The sequence below is a fragment of the Condylura cristata genome, unplaced genomic scaffold (genome assembly GCF_000260355.1).
Source record: "Condylura cristata isolate star-nosed mole 26May11 unplaced genomic scaffold, ConCri1.0 scaffold00002, whole genome shotgun sequence".
In the NCBI taxonomy this organism is placed as follows: Eukaryota; Metazoa; Chordata; class Mammalia; order Eulipotyphla; family Talpidae; genus Condylura; species Condylura cristata.
The window spans coordinates 51,468,888-51,483,837 of record NW_004567103.1 but is presented as its reverse complement, the minus strand read 5'-3'; positions in this window follow the sequence as shown (position 1 = coordinate 51,483,837).

Genomic DNA, 14,950 nt, shown 5'->3' with positions numbered 1-14,950 from the left:
TGATTTATTTTGATGGCTAGAGGTAGCATAAGAGTACCCAATACATAGCTAAGGAATGGACAAAAAATCAAAGTACAGAACATGGAAGCCCAGAGAAATGGGCACAGGGGCCAGCTTCCAATGAGTACTGAAGAGCACAAACATAAGATTTTATATTAAAATTGAAAGTCTGTGCCATTATTGGCAAATATATGTGTATGGTAATATAAATTTCCTTACCATAATATTCTAAGTTTGTCTTCTTCCTTACAACATATATATAATGTTTATACAGTAAAACACATCATATATTTTGCAAATATAAGCACATGTAGGTATTTGAAAAGGTAACTTACATCAAAAAGTTTACATATTCTACTGTAAAAATTTTATTTGATAATTAGCATAATATTGACTAAAATTTTAAAATATCGAATAATATCCTCAAGATGCTAAAGCTGACTGACCTTAAATAAATAAAATATAAAACTGAGATTCAAAATACGTAATCATGAATAGGAGTTTAAACCTGCAGATTAAATTTCTCTTCTGTGTAATTGGCAATAAGTTTCCATATCTAACAATTATTCTAAAAAACAATTTAAAATGAAGTGATGAAATTATCTTTTCAGGGAAAAATGTCTAAAGTTTTTATTGGAAAAGAGCCAGCTTTAGGTAGGGGGTGTTTATGGCCTGGGGAGTTACTGTAGCAATAGAGAAAGATTAATAATTTGCACATGTGAGATTCTTGGAAGGCAGGATACAGCTGTAAAGAATTAACCCCTCTTGAGAGATATAAAAACACAGAGCAGCTGAGAGGAGACCTGTTGGGAGGAACTAAAAACGATACAGTCTACAGATGTCCTCAAAGTGAAGCAGAATGAGTAAGTAGGGAAACTGACAAGCGTTTGTCTTTACTTATAACTGTGCAATCTTTTTTAAAATGATGTTAAACACAAAAGGAGCTAACTGTGGCCAATTATAATGTATCACTGAAATGATACCTATAACTATAAAGAGTTCTCTAAATAAATCGAGTTTTCAAGGTCTTTGCTCATGGAGACTTCAAATGGAGTGGACGTCCATGTGGTGAGGCCAAACTTTTTGGACCTCCAGTTTTCTGAAATGTCACTTTAGGGACTGACTCATTTTACAGGAAACACAGACCTAAAAATGAATTCAAATCAAAATATTTTGTCAATGTCTAAACCAGAGCTTCAAACTCCATTTTAACTGAAATTGGTGCTTGATTTTTGCCTCATGGGAGAGAGAGTAGCTAACAAGCTTCAATGAGAGAATCTCAACATAACTTTCTTTAATCATCTTAAAATGCAGTTTTTAAAAAGTGAGAATATTTCTGAACACATTTTATGAAATTTCCTTGAAATAAATCTCACTCATCATTCCAATTTCCTTTGAGCCTGAAGCAGAGAGGGAAAAAAAAGTCATCCAGTTTAATGTATAATTAAATACCTTAGTGTTTTCTTCAAAATAACAGGTTAGTGGTTCTCAAAGTGTGATCTCAGTCCCCCTGGGGTTTCTTAAATCTCTTTCAGGGTTTCCAGGAAGTCAGATGTATTTTCAAAATAAATGCAAGACATTGTTTTTTTTGTTTTTTTTTTTCACTTCCATTCTCATGACAGGTCAGTGGGCTTTTAGGGGGTGCATGACATGTGATGACATCATCACTCTAGTGGTTAAAGAAATCTGTGCTTGTATATTCTTGTGTTTGAGGGATTTTCTAGTTAAGCTTTTTGGGGACACCAACAATTCTTAAGAATATAACCTGGTTATCAAACCAACAAGTTTGCAAGCTATTAAAATATCAACTGGCCCACCTTAGGACACACTGTTTGCCAGTGTCTTTGATGTTTTCAACACTTTCTACATGGTGTGAAACACATTGTGGTTGGTATTATCATGTTTAAAGAGTATACATATCTTTTGTGTGTATGTATATATATATATACTTGAAGCTCTGTCTTTAGCAGCAGAACCTTTAAAATCAGTGAAATTAAATCTTATGTGTCAACAGCATATAAAGTAGATAACAGTAGAGCAGCTGTCCTGGAGAGAAGGAAGCACAGATATGCCAGTGAGGGCTGAGTCCTAGTCTCTTCTGAGCTCCAGGGATTTTTCCTGAGTCTTTACAAAACCACCAAATTAGACATTTCTATATACATTTAGGCTTTTCTACATACATATATATGTATTCACAAATATGTAATTTAATTTTGCTAATAAAATTTATACCATGAAGTATAAAAAAGAGACCTCACACCGTAAATATTAACAAATTAAGAACCTACAAGATAATAAATTGTATGTGCTCACATACTAGTAAGTGAAGTGGCCAATTCTTCTGATGCCATGTTTAGAGACATTGTGTCTATACCACCCTGACATAAGTTGGCATTTTAAATTGTTTGTACACTCATTTTTATAATTATTATATAGATAACTCTCTTCCCTACGAATAGAGAGAGGAGAAAAGGGGCCCCTTTATACACTTTGAGTTTTGCTCAAGAGTCCTTTTTGGCAAACACCTCAGTGAAGACAAGCCTCATTAGGGAGTCTCCTGGTGACATTGCCTACCAAAAAGAAATAAACATACAAGCAAACAAATAAGAGAAAGAAGAGGCAGTCGATAATCACATAGGAAAGGTATGCCCCAAGATGATGATGATTTGTCTAAAATGCACCTTTTATTGTTTAAATCCAGTCTACTTCTAGTGGCATATAGTAAATATAAAGGGAGACATATCAAGAATTGAACATCCTCATATATTACCTCGGAATTATTATCCAACTTTTTTTTTTTTAATAAAAATTTGGTTCTACTAAAGAACATGCATGGTACACCCTTAGTTCATTTTTCATTTAAGTACATAAAGGCAACAGAGTGGATAGCTTTCAGATCACATACTTAAACAATGTCACCAATTCATATGTTCAATTTACATTGTATTTGGCTTAATCCATACAACTGTTTTTATTTCAAGAGGTTTGTAGACCATCTTTCCCTTTTCTCTAAATACTTCTTCCTTCCTCAACTTTCCAACACTGATGCCTCAACTTTTATCTGCAGCTCCGTTGTGTGTCTGGTTGGAGAACAGGCCTTCAGCAGCTGTATGATTTTTTCTGAAGTATAGGTCAGCTTCCTACTGAGCTGGAATTTGCAAACTTCTTGGGCTTGTCTGGCCCAGATATTTTTTGTTAGACCAAGACCTGAACATAGTCATTATTTTCAGACATCAGAGAAGCATTCACAAGCAGGTCTGATCTATCTAAAGCTACATTAAAAGCTCCTGAATACCATTCCTATTAACCAGTGTATTTCCAATAATTTCTCTTTACAAAAATAGCACCACGCAAAGATCGAGTAATGGAAGCATTTGTCAAGCTGTGTTAGTTACTATTCACTCTAAGATAAAGACTATAGAATGTTCAGGGAAAATTAAACTAGTGATTTTACACAATCTTATGTTTAATTAACACAATAATGTTTTGCATACCAACTCATTCTATTGTCTAAAATAGCATTTTATCATACAAAATAGATTAATAGAAGTTGACATCTATGCACTATTCTTAATGCCCTGGTATTTTGCACTCTTTACCAAATGTATACAGGGTCTTTGGAAGGTAGGTAAAATTTTATAATCCCATTTAACAGATACAATTGTTGAGTAATGTTTTGAAGAGTTATCTCAATCAGTAATACTGCTGAAATTGGAGCAGAGAATTGTTTGCCAGGTAGGTTTTGAAATGCTTTTCTATCTTGAATTTACTTTAGTATCAGAATTTTTTTTTCTTGCCCATGGCAATGTTTTCTATGTATGCAGTAACTTTGAATATCTTCTATTAGCCAGGGACTTGTACATGTTATCTCATTAAATCCTTATAAGCCACACTGTTGAAAAGTAATTATAGGTGAACCCATTGAACTTCAGAGATGTTCAGTAATTTGCCAGGTTTGAATATGTTGAAATAAGATTTTAGTCACAAATTTAAGAATCTCTCTTTCACTACCTTGCCTCTTTTGTCTACTAAAGTCTAAAAGAAAAAAAGGTCTGCAGGTATATATAATAATCCAGAAATGCTAATATATACCAAGAAAATTGAACAAAAATTTTAAAAGCACAATAATAAAAGAAGAATGTAACATTAAGTGCAACACATATCAAAGGAGAGATCCAATTTTAGCAAATATATATTTATCTCTTAACTTGTTTGGCGTTATGATTAAATACCTGGTCTCATGGAGTCTACTTTCTGTGGTATTTTGGTGTAGAAACAAGGATGTAGGAGCACTAGAAAGAAAAGAACAAGAAAGGGTCAAATCCAAATATATAAACAGAGACTAGGAAAGGAGAACCAAGTAAGCTGGGCAAAATTACTCCATATTGTTTTATAATGATTCTCCAAATTATTTTAAATCATGGACTACAGAAAATTTGCTGATTTCTATTAAGATAGGTGATGATTACTTTTCAGAAATGATTATGTCTGTCTCTTTAACTTAGGGATAGAGCCAAGATCCTATTTCCTTGGACAAAGTTAAAGAATGATTGATCATTCTTTCAACAGGAAGTCCCACCCTCTACTGGAAAATATGGAGGCTGAACTCAGATGGAGACCAGAACTAGTGATGTACAGCAATTTAAAGCAGTTGGGTCCTGGTTATTACCTCTTAATGGGTTTACCAGCTTTTTTATTATTCAAATAACTAGTCAGATATAGGAACACCTTTAGTATCTTGAGAATACATTTAGAGTCTGTTTTAGAGATTTAGAGTAAGAAAAATTACTTCCCACTTTTTAGGCCTCTCCCTTTAGCTCCTATGTCAACCCTGCAGAACTGGCTATGAAGAGAACAATGTAAATAGATCTTATGATAGTATGATCAGAAGGAGTTTGTTTTATATAATATTAAAAGCAATATGCCCAGATTTTAGCAGACTAGTAATAGCTTAGTTGAAGTATTCACAAAATAAACACATTAACTTTAGTGAAAAAGAAAGATTGCCAAGTATTTACCTACTTTTACCCTCTTCAGTTAAGCTTTTCCTGAAGACAAGGTAGAAAGTTGTTTATTTTTCCAATGAACAAAGGATAAGACGGTTTTCAGATGCTTTTGTTTGGGGGAAAAAAAAACTTTAGGCACTTGAATACTTTCATTTTTTTTTTTTAATTGGGGATTGCTGAGAGACTTAAGCTCAACTCAGTGATACCCTTGTTCTCCTTACTGTTGTAATTATTGCTCCAGAGAGACTAAGTTGCTTACTTGTAGCTCCTAGGCCACTCAGGGGTGGCTGTTGTTAGAGTCCCCTTGAGATAATGATTCTTGTGGGTCTGTCTGAAGAAACCATCAGTAACAATGGCAATCCCCAGGGTGACACTCCTGAGGGGGCCTAGATTCAGCTGTCAGTCACCTTCAGCCAAAGCCATCAAATCCATTTACACAAAAGCTGGTTATCACAAACCTTTGAAAAGCTGAGTAAAGAGGAGATTTACCCATCCTTGAATCTTCATTCTTTATTCTTTGATTCCCTTATTTCTCCTATCTTTCCCTAGCTACCTCTGGGAAATTCTGGGGTTTTTCCCCTTCTTTTGTTCCCCTCTAACCCTTTAAGGGTTATTTTATTGTTTTCTTAAAGCTTAAACATAGGCTTGAATATAACTCTAAAAATATACAGAAATACTTGGAAGTCTTATATGAAAATTTTAATTCTAATAAATATTGTCTCCAAAATTATAGAACTTTCTGAGTTAGAAATGCTGTCAAGCTAGGAAACCAAAATTCCATGTAGTATTTTAAATGTTTTATAAACATTGATTTGTCATGGGTATATATTCAAATATTCCTTCTTATTTTAGATCTATCTTTCCCTTTTTTCATTTTTAAACTGAGATGATAATGCAAAAGCTGGAATTGATTTTCAATTGAAATGAGCCAACCTATAAAAATGTGAACAATTATTTTGTTATCTAAATGTTACTGAATTATATTCATTCTTTGGATTCTATAACTTTGTGTAACTATAAGGAATTGATTTCCTTTCACTGAGAAACTGATTTCCTTTCCTTTCTAGTTTGTACCCTAGAAAATCTGATCTTCACTATGTAATGGCATTATCATCATAAAAAATTAACAAATTGAAAGGCAATTTTAATTAGTGAAGTGTAAATAAAGTATAACATTAAATGTAAATTTATTTCATCAATGTGCATCTGGTTGTTGAAATTAGACTAACAAAGTATTACCTAGTATAATATCTTAAGGGAATATTTGTAATTTTATTTAGTTTGTCAATTATAAGAAATCTTTGTGTCATAACTAGGAGTAGAGGTAGCAGATATCCCAAGCTTAGTAGAGCTAGGAAAACTGGTAAGAAGAACAGTCATGTAAATTTTATTTTCATAGTTCAAAGGCATTTTTTTTTTAAAGATTTATTTATTTATTCATACAGAACTGGGGTACAGGCCAGAGATGCGGAGGGTGAGAGGATTCACCAGAGACAGAGTGGGGTGCAGAACAGGCAGATCGACGAAGTACGCTGCTGAGGGGAGCAGCGGGCGGGTCAGGAGAGGTCTGCCACGCCATGTGGTCTCCTCCGGGGGCAGGCGGGAATCGAACCCATGAGAAAGTGGCTTAAGCTTCTTTGTGCAGTGCTTTAACCTGCTGCGCCACCAGGGAGGGCCCAGTTCAAAGGCATTTTATAAAAAAAATTAAGGATGACAGAATGGCACAAAGGCCAATACGAACTGTGCCAATTGCATGTGATGTAGCTCAAGTTAATTCAAACCATCATCTGGTCCCAATCCCCTTCCAGTTAATACCAAAAGAGCACCCAACATCCCACTGAAAGGTAATTGGCTATTCTGTTTGTTCACTAAACATTATTTCTTGATCAATTATGAGTACTTGCCAGGATATAACCTTAAAAATACCTGAAGTAACTTAGCATTTAGTGGAAAGAACCAGATCTGCATAAATGTCTGAGGATGTTAAAAATTGTTGTTCAGTCAACACACTGAAATTATTTTTTATAAAATTAGTGTTGCTCAGGTTGTTTCCATAGCTTATCTATTATAAGTAGTGCTGCAATAAACATAGAGGTGCAGGTGTCCTTTTGAAATAATGTTTTTGTGTCTTTCAGGTAGACACTGAGGAGTGGAATTGCTAGATCACCCAAAAACATATGACTAAGATGTGGTATATTTATACAATAGACTATTACTAAGCAATCAAAAAACATAAACTCATTCTATTCACAGCAACTTGGATGGAGCTGAAAGGGATCATGCTCAGTGAAATAAGCCAGAAAGAAAAAGAAAAATACCAGATGGTTACACTTATAGGAGGAATGTAGGAGATCCAAATAAGGGACCAGAGATGGGAGGAGAATGTAATTAGAATAAAGTAAAAATCAAAATCAACAGGCAACTATAAACCAGAAACATTCTGCAAGGGAGGAAAAGGGAGTAGGATCAAAACAGTGTTGGGAAGAGCACAAGAGAATATGGTGATAGTACATGGTGCATTGGTCGTGGGAATTTCACAGGGCCAATAACTGAGATGAGAAAGCATACATTGTACAAAATGAAGAATGATGTAAATATATATATATATATATATAATAAAATTTTAAAAATTAGTTTTGTTCATGAAGGCTATATCTACTATGTTGATTTGCCAGCTATTTATTGGGAACATGTATTTGGAAATACCAACTATTGATTGGGAACATGTAAGATTTTGTGGCTATAAAAAAAAATCAACATAATAGAGACTATGTTCCATGAAAGCTTTTTGTTCACTGGTTTAGAATAGGCCACTGTTATGTCTTCAGGGGTCTGACCTGCATGGCATGATTCTTGCCCATTTGTTATCTAGGCCTCTATTTTAGATACTCCATTTTCCTCATACCACAGTCCAAACACATGAGATTTTTAGTTTTTATTATTGGACAGTTGTTAGCATATATTGACTTTTTACCTCAGGGATTTGGGGATGATTATGGTTCAAAGTTTATAAAATTGGGTTATACTATTCACCCCAGTACTAATTTTGTGGAAAGTAAGGACAAATTATTAGCTTAAATGGTTGGATATTAGCTTTAGTGGAAGATTTAGATCACTTACTCCACTAGATTATATTAAATTCTGATAAAGCTGTATTAAATTCATGAAATAAGCTCTTACTCTGTCACTTTTCAGTTTAATAACTTTATTAAATATGTTCTAAAGTTTATTAATTTGATATTGTGTAGTTTGACCATGTTTTTACTTAAAAAATAAATCTTTTATGATGACATCAATATGTGAATGACAAATATGCATGTGTGCATATATATGCATATGTGTGTATTCAACATTTAACTTGAAAACTATATTTACCCTATCAAAACTAATGATCAACTTTGATGGTCTGGTTCTAGAAGTACAAAAATTTTACTGAGTAAAATACATGAAAGAAAATTACATGTTCTTTCTTTTTTCTCTGTAATGTAGGTACATTTTTATAAACTAAGGAGAGGTTGAGGTAACGACTATCAAAATGCACTATATGTTACAATCATTTGTTTGAAGAACATTGAAAAAGAATTAATGCTTCAATAAGAGAAAAATAATCCCAAAACGCACAAATTTTAGTTAACAGCAATTGAAGAAGTATAGCAAATAGTGAATCCAGATGGTTTTGATGATTTTATTTTTACTCCTTCTCCTTGGGAGAGAGCATTATTTACAAAAGGCTGGAAAGACACACAAATGATTGTTTTGTTACATACATATACACTAATCTTTGACAGAAAGAGGCTCTAGTGTTTGTCAATTGTAAAATTGACAGATTATTACTGAGCTGGTTATGTACAAGAATGTTCAAATTTTTCTTTATTCTCTCATTCTTTCTGTTCTTGATTACTTTTGGCCCAAATTATCTTCTTTAGGAAGTATACTTGGGAGTGGGAAATAGAGTAAGGAGAACATTAAGAAAGGAAGCAGCAGCTTAAAAAATTATATTTTGAGAAAAGGAAAATAACATTGGTATGAAAAATATAATGGAATTCAAAAAGCTGTATTTTATAGTAAAATATGTAGAATACTAAAAAATGTGTTAAAACTAAAAAATCATAATTTAATATATTGTTCTGCTTGATGGAAATTAAAGGACAATTTCTCAACTCTGGAGAAAGCTGTGGTCTCCCACATGAAACATGACATCAGAGCCAGGACAGTATGCAGCTTACACAGCACTCTGCATGGGTTAGATAGGACTTGTTTGCCAGAGACAGGGGTTCTTGGCACTCATATTTTCATTTTTAACAATGGAAGAATGTTAGTCATGGTTTTTGTGTTAATAATGAAAAAAGTGATTGATTTTTCCCATCTGGTACTTTATCAGGCACTTAGGGAAGGGTATTAATTATATCACTGCCAGAGCAATTCACCAAATCAGACTAAGTTGCCTAAAATAGTTTTTCTCTCGCTGAACTTTAACCTCCAGATATTTGAGTTACTAATTTATTAACAAGGAGTGATTAAGTCACAGCAGAACGACCTAGGGAAATTCTGAGAAATAGGTTTCTTGAGTTGAGAAAATTTTTCTATGTATCAAGGACCGACCATTAAAGATTATTCTTAAAAAGGAAAAACAGGTGAGAAAGTTTAAAATTATATGTAATAAAGGTATAATAGAAAACCATACACACACACACACTCACATATGTTGTGTCCCTACATAGTTTCCTTCTTTCAAAATATAATTTTTTAAACTGCTGCTTTCTTTCCTAATGTTCTCTTTACTCTATTTCCCACTCCCAAATATACTTCCTAAAGAAGATAATTTGGGCCAAAAGTAATCAAAAGGGGAAAGAATGAAAGAATAAAGAGAAAAATGTGATCGTCCTTATAAATAACAAATGTGGATGCATGTGTACTTAACTTGAGAATTCTTGGTTCCAGTAAAAGTGAGCATAAACACAAAACTATGTTGCTGTCTATTTTGCAGCCAAACCTATACTGCCTCAATTGATTCTTTATAACCATTTCCAACTTTACACGCAGGCAACAGGATTTACTCAATGTCATTTCTAGAAGTAACACCTCAAGAAACACTTCAGAAGCAGTTTCTCAATTCCAAGATACAGATCCTCTTAGCAGCCAAAAAGAATTTCTGAAAACCATCTCAGAGTCCAAAGTTTCTGAAAATAGTAAGAATTCATCCCAAATCCTCACAAAAAATGTATGCTGTGTACACACATTATCATAGTTGTAGACAATTAGTAAAATGATGTGTGTAGAAGTCAGAAAGAATCAGTATTTTGGCATTTATCTTTAAGTGCAAGTGAATTTTGTCTGAAAACCTTGGTTCTCTTTCAACTATTCTTGGAATAGTCAAACTATTTTGAGATTCTTTTATAGGCGGAAGGTTTTATTTGGAAAGCTAGGATAATTTTTTCTCTCACAAAAATTTCACTTTATTTATTTGGCCAATGATATCTACTTCCTCCAAGATTTACATCTGCTTTTTAATGCATTTGTTCCAAGGTACTCTAATGAGATATAGAAAGAACAATTAAGTGCCTTGTGGAATATAGTTTAGTTTAATTTTTTCAAGTGAAAGAGTAATACATTTTCCATTTTAAAAAATCAGCTATGCTACAAATGAGAGAATTTGTTTATCACTGAATGTACCAAAGTATCTAAGTACTTATTTATGGAGGTTTGTGTATTGCTTTTATTCCTTCATTTTTAAGGGAAAAATATGTATAATATAGAGTTTAATCCTTACAACAGCTATTACAGCACTTAAGAATGGAAAAATCCCAAAAAATATTTTTCTTAAAATTGAAAATAAAAAATTCAGGTCTGAGATCTTAATCAATGAAAACCTTACAATCCCATAAATTAAGCATCATTGAGCCCTGTCCCATATTTCATAACAACTCTCCAGAGAAAATCTAAAAGCCAGAGCACTCTAAGATGAGCCGTGGATGATTCAGTAGGTGGCACAATTTTCACTGAGTCAGTACTGAACTGATGCCCCAGCATGGTATGAGGGGGCACCGCACTGCTGGAGGTGTCGTCTAATGGATGAGGGTAAAACCAAGGTCTTGACCACCAGCAGTTATTAAAAATCCCATGGCACTTTTCAAAAGAGTAAAGATGATGTTAAACCCTATGTCCTGGCTAATTTCCAAATTGGGCAATTATATTCTGCCTACTTAAAATTTCTCTGTAATTTTAGTTGGATAATATATTCCTCATCTTCTATACTATGCTTTTGCTATTTCCAGCTTAGAGGTAGATGCATTTCTGGGGTGAGGGAAATGATGCTTCTTTGAAAAATGTCTTGCAAGGTCTGAGATCAGGGGCTGAAAGGTACAACATCCATCTATCAGAACAGGTGCCATATTAGTTTGTTTCTCCTGTGATTAGGCTGACTATAAGAAAATTGCCAAATAAATGTCTTTAAAAATAGCCTCGTCAGGTAGTCAGAGGTGCTACGCTTGCAAAGGTTTCCGAGATGGATATTTTAATTCTATTAAGTTGTGACTAAGAAATGAGGCTTCTCTTCAAGTGAATATATTATGTAAATATTAACAATTTAAGCATAAAATTATAGACATTTAATAGGAATAATTAAATTTCCCAACACTTGCCTAGCAGGGCCTATCACATTCATTCTAAACCATTAGTCACCATATTATTTTCACTTATAACATATTATCATTTTCTCCAAATCAATAATTGTACAACGAGAAGATTATTGCTGAGGAACAAATGGAAAGCTTTTCTTAAAATAAAATAAATTCTTGGTTAGCATTCTCTGGATTTGAGAAGAAGATTCCTAAGGAAAACACCAATAGGGGGTGTACAAATCCCAATCCCTGCTTCTTGATTATAATTCCAGCTTCACACAACACTCTGGGATCAGCCTCAAAGGAAAATAAATGTGCATGAGAAATTTAGTGTCATAGATGGTGATACCTGCATTTATCTTTGTGGTTTAACATTCAAAGATGTTTAGCTAGAAATGATAAAAACTGTCAACAACTCAGTTTTCCCACGAACCAAGCATTTTCCTGCAAAAGCAAAGATTAATCTAATCTCTTAGAGAGGCTCAAGGTGGTTTTCACATATTACCTTTCTTGTTCAGAATCGGTGCAAGTAGTCTTAAAATGGTATCACTTCAAAGGTTTCTATTTCTGGCAATTAATTGTAATTGTATTATGAAGACTTCTCAAACTAACTTCAAGTCATTGTATATACAGATATCCTAAAAACTTATCTATTGCTTTTTATAATAGAGTTAATTCAAGAGAATGCACTGAAGCAAAAGAAAAATCTGGCAGCATGCAGAGACAGTACTAAATACGATGCTAAATAAACATAGTAATTCTGTTTGCATAAATGTCATAGCTGCTGAGTAAAGAAATCACTTGAAAAGGAAATACCATCTTTAGAATTTGGATTTTAATAGAAAATATTATAATGTTTTTAGCCTAGCTTTGACAACTACAACAGACTGTACTGAGTAACAGTAAGAGTTCACTTTGCAATAGAAAAAGTAGTCACTCTGATCACTTGGTCTTTTTAGTATGCAGCCCAGAGGATTCAGAAAAAAGATTACATTTACCATAATTAACATATATGTAAATGGAGATCATGGCTATGAATGATAAATTTTCATAGCAATTTAAACCTTGTACAAATTAATCAACCATACAGACACTTGATTAATGAAAGGCAGTGTCATTTTAAAATGCAACATGTTAATATATATTACTGTTATCACAGATCAAAGAATTTTAGAATGTAAACCAATTAAACAAAGTTCAATCTACATTTTTAACAAATTTAATACCCTTGTAATTATGATGACAATTTGGGGAAAAATTGTTATTTTGACTCATATTTATTTACTAATTTTAGTGAAATGTCATGCAAATGAATTTTGGATGTTTTATGTTAGTGATTGGATTCCTAAAATATAGGAAACAGTATCATTGAAGGAGAGGATGAATGTACAAAAGCAATTACAACAATAGATTCAATGTACTTGTTCTTATGTCCAAATTTACAAATAAACCAAATTTATAAGTTTCCTTCAAGTTGCCCACTTATCCTCACTGAGAGAATTGTACTCATCAGATAAAATAATAAATGGCTGTTGGTCACTCAATAGGATATTTGAAATGAGATTTAACAAGCCACTTTGCTAAGATCTGTTTATTTTGGTCTTTGAGGAATAGAAAGTAAAAACCATGTAGTAGGCTTGAATTTATTAAGAATAATTTTTATTTTCATAGCAGAAAGGCCTGCATAATTTACAGGAAAAATAACAGCACGTAATTGTTTGCCCAAAATTTAATTTTGAAACATAAGGTTTCTCTATAATATTATTGTTTTATGCATATAATTGTGAGGCATAAAAACAAACAACTACTTCACAAAGTCAATAGAGATCTATTTCATATGGGAAACCCTACCATGCATCATTGAATTTCATCATTAAACTGGAAATCTAGGGTGTTTCCAAATTTTACCATCTCAGCCAGTATAACTTCAAAAACACAGTTGATAAAGAAATGACAAAATAACAAATCAAGAAAGACAGCAACCTGTCCAGGAAAATGAAATCAATGTGACACTGAGTTCTCTGCTAAACTCCATAGTAGACAACACTCAATCGGGCCAGTAATTGTGAGCTTTTTTTTAAACTGTTCCCTGTTCCTTGATAAGAAATTGGAACTTTAAAAATACAATACATTTATGGGCCCTCCCTGGTGGCTTAGAGGTTAAAGCACAGCACTAAGAAGCTAAAGCCACTTCAGCATGATTTTAATCCCCACCCTGGAGGTGACCCACATGACGTGGCAGACCTCCCCTGACATGCCCTGCTGCTCCCCTCAGCAGTGTACTTCGTCAATCAGCTTGTTCTGCTCCCCACTCTGTCTCAGGTGAATCCTCTCACCCCCACCCCACCCCACTGGCCCAGTTCTGTATGCACAAATAAATCTTTAAAAAATAACAATACATTTATTTGTGACTTGATTATTAAATAATTTAATCCTGATAATACCTCTTTAAAGCAGTTGATTAGTTCCCCTGAATTGTAAGTAGTAAAACTGGAATTTTGATGTTAGGCCTTCTCATTTCAAAGTTTGTGTTCTTAAGCACTAGGCCTCACTGCCTTTCCATGACTGAGTAATGCAGATCAGCGGATCATCTTCACCAGTACACCCACCCTCCAAAGTAGTCCCACCAGCAGCCCCACACTGTTTATATACCACACCTTCTGGAAAGTTTTAAATAGCTCTAGAGTATCACCTAAGATGAGTGTCCTACTCAATCTATCAGAACTATAAAAGCCACCTTTCTTTGGAATAGCTATGTGAGGAAAATAGAGGAGTTAATAAGCAAAGTGCTAGCAAGCCTCCTACTTAGGAGTTAAATGAGCATTTAATATTTGATTGGTGTCTGTACAAAGTGTTAGCAACACAGCAGTATACAAGACTGCCATCCCCAAGGAGTGTATGGTACTATGAGGTGGGCAGAAAAGTAAGCTGCCAATTATAATACTTTGTGGTAAGTACTATCTTAAGAGTTCATTCATGATGCTGTGAGTACGCCGAAGAGGGCCCTCAAGGACAGAAAAAATGTCAGAGTCTAAACTACACTGAAGCAGTTCTGTATACTGTGCTGTCTGGGAATGCGAGCAAAGTGTGTCCTCATGTTGCACTCATTAAAAAGGTGACTTCAAAGAAGAAGCTTCAGACAAGGCAAGGTTTGCAAGGTTCATAGACCCTACCCAGTTGCAGATTGTAGTCATTTAATGAATATTATAGAAAGAAATACTGATTATTAGTTAAAATAACAGAAAAATCCCTAAATAATAATAGTCTAAAATTTCTTTTTTCCTCACATTCATTCATTTCAGATTAAAGGAAGCTAGTGCTGCT